Here is a 3,398-nt window from a genome sequence, read left to right as displayed (position 1 = left end):
ACTAAAATGTCGGATTTCAACAGAATAAACATTAATACCATATTTGTTTCTTTAAAAAAATGAAAATATAAGGAGAAAAGGGACAGGTTTCCCGGAAATAAAATGAACAAGTGAATATGTATGCACAATCTTCATTCATTTGAATAGTGAAACATTGTACATTACTTTCTTTTAATACCATAGATCAAAGAGCATGACAATCTTCCTTGAATGTAAGGTAATTGCAAAATTATCTCAATCATTTAGCCTCACATTACAGTCCGAAACACCTGTACAATGCACGTAGATAAATGTTCTTAGTTTCTATTTGTCCCTACAATTCCCTTGTTTAGATTTAGTATGTTACTTCAGAGACGGATATTAATGTGTACTCTGAACGAAAACAAAAAGAAATATATAGTATCATTCCGTATGATCCAAAGATACAAAGGTATTGACGATTTTCACCTCTCCTTCCACTACTAATATAAGTTTATCCTATCGGGATCTTATCGGCTGTGACATCACAAGCTCAACGACTGCAGTAGCCATCATGGGAAGAATACGATATCTTGAGACCAGCCATGAAATGCAACATCAGATTCCTAATGAATGAATCAGATAATGCCAGAGGAAATTATGTAAATGGTGTCCAGCGAAACAGAAATGGCCAGAATGGAAACAAATAACTCTCAATGCTGGTGATCTAAAAGGATGTTTCTTCAACATTCTTAAATTTTGTACATTGTTTATTTTAACTTCTTAACATCTATGAATGGAATATAGCACAACCTTGACTGACATAATGAGTGAAATTGTCTATAAGGACATTTAATAGACCCCACATGTGTGTTTTAGCACCTACTATACAAAACATCGTTTGTCTCTTCAATAGGAAATGTGTCATTTCATTTTCAAAAATGATATTAACATCGTTTATATAATACTTTAAATATAACTTATTTAATTAGGCCTAAGTGTCAACGGCTGATATCATATTAGTAACTTAAAAGCTCGTATATTGTACGCACATTGAAGCTTCTCGTTATATTCCTATATGGCTGTGTAAACATCATAGATCTTGACGTGACAGTCAGGGGCTACGCATATTCCATAAAGAATATATCATGCATTCTGTTAGTATATATATACCCTTAACTATGGGTCGGGAAATAATCTGTCCTACTGTTGGTTAGCATGTTTCCTCGGAACTACGAGTCATCAAAGAAAATGTCCTGCAGTGGACTAATGTATATGTACCCTAGTTTACGGGTCAATAAATAATCTATTCAGCACTGACAGTATGGGCTACCTATATTGAGGCAGTCGCCGCTGAGTCGAAGTTGAGCGTTTCAGATCAATCACAATATCTGGGAAATGGTGTTATCTACGTCGTTCACATTTTATTGTATAATCTGTTATTACAAAACGCTCCATGTACGCTTTAAGGACAATAAAAATTCCGATTAAACTAACAAACTGTTATTACTAAAAAATGAATATATGATATATATATTGAAAAACAATTTCAATATAACAATCACAAAAGTCGATTCATTTTGTAATGATTGGTGATGGTAAATTATTTCACAAAACAGGCATATTTCACTGAATCAGAACAGCAGTAAAACGACCTAAACTATGTATCTAATTGAAAAGAGATGACGTTTGGAATAGGATGTGAACAACAACTTGTCTTGCAGTTGGTTAGTATAAAATAGGGACCACTAAAGAATCTAGTGTATATAATACTCTTAACTCTGAGTCGGCAAAAAATCTGTCCATCAGACTCTAAGTATATATCGACTCTCTTTTACTAATGTGTGCGCTTTTTTTTTTTTTTTTTTTTAATGACATCTGTAAATTGTTTTATAGGAAATGCGGTATCGATGTTGTGGTATCTTCATTATAAGGAAGACAGATTCTCAAGATTTTCTTCTAGTTTAGGAACTTTATTAAGCATACATTAACAGTTAATATATTAATTGCAATGTTAACAACCAAAAAAGTGGTAACGTAAATAAAAAAAAAACTAAAAATCAATTATGGACGCCGTTTTCGTTATTTCTTTTAACACTAGAGAGAGGACAGACACGCACGTTAATTTACCTGTAGGCATAGTTATGACTAAAGTCCAGTGCCCGCTTTCGATCTGAAGCCTAATGCACCTGTAACTTTACGGTATACTACTAGTCTTGATGTTTGGCAACGCCAGTAAACGTATTTAAGATGTAATAATCTAGATTTAACTTTAGCTTCCTGGGTTGTTGATCATATTGCTTATGCCACTAGGTGCGCGATCGCCGCTTTGTTTTAATTCCGACCAAAGGCATCCTCCAAATACTAGGTCAATAGGATTCATACTCTCATTAGGAAAGCGATCCTGTATTGGCCTTGAAAATCATGACAAGCCGGCACTTCGCTACCTTGAATTCCTTAACTATAGATAAATTTGGCAGTTGCAGTCTGGAGGATTTTTCTATACAATCCGACTGAAGTAAACTCTAATTGGACTCCCAGCACGTTTTCTCATGTAGCTGCAACTGACTTCCCTAATCCGTCAACACTTTTGACAGGAATCTCTTCCATGTTAGTAAATCCAGGCATTATTTCTTTCCTTATAGATCGTTTCCATCCACATTTTTTCATTCATACTTTGACCAATGTTTTAAACTTCTCATTCTGCATTTTTCTCCTTCATTGAACTATATGGTCGCTTTTCAGGACTGGGCATCTCGACTTCTTCCTCTTGAATTGATGCGAGCCCATAGCAAGTTTACTTCTAGTGTTGTTAACACCCATCTTTCTTGTATATGGTATGTTGTTGTTACGGTCAGATCATCAATGAAGCCTCTCATCGGTGGATGACATGTCCGATCCAAAATTTTCGACTCCTGTTGCCTTGTTCACCATACTGTCTGTCCAAATGTTTAACGTCTTTTTTCATAGGCAAGAGAACAAAGGTTGGATGATAGTTGGATGCATTGACAAAGTAGGATTCTATATAAAAAAAAAGGATTAGGTACTGAGTTTCTGTGAAAAATATCACAAATTGATGTCAAAGACCACGCTCAGATAAACCGAAAATAAAACGGTTGACACTGGTTATTAACACATTAAGCATAAACGAAAAGGTGAATGACAACATTATCATGCTCGTATAGCGATTGTAGCATTAAATATAATTTAACGGGATTTACGTCCAGTATTGCGACCTTTCGGCCTTTCAGTGATCAGGAAAGGGTAGATAATATTACTAAAAAGAAATAGTATGAAGTGATAGGAGAAAGTGGTATATAGAAATAATATTGAGAGGGGCTGTCTATGCTATTGTAGCCATAACCTCGCTCTGCCTAGGGAAACCTTGCATCATCCTTAATTTTGCTACATGGTTTTTTTTTATATTTCGTTTCAGTGAA

Source organism: Ylistrum balloti, unplaced genomic scaffold (genome assembly GCF_031769215.1).
Source record: "Ylistrum balloti isolate Yb309-2 unplaced genomic scaffold, AGI_CSIRO_Ybal_v1 Utg371714, whole genome shotgun sequence".
In the NCBI taxonomy this organism is placed as follows: domain Eukaryota; kingdom Metazoa; phylum Mollusca; class Bivalvia; order Pectinida; family Pectinidae; genus Ylistrum; species Ylistrum balloti.
The sequence above is the reverse complement of the archived record's forward strand: the minus strand, read 5'-3'. Positions refer to the sequence as shown.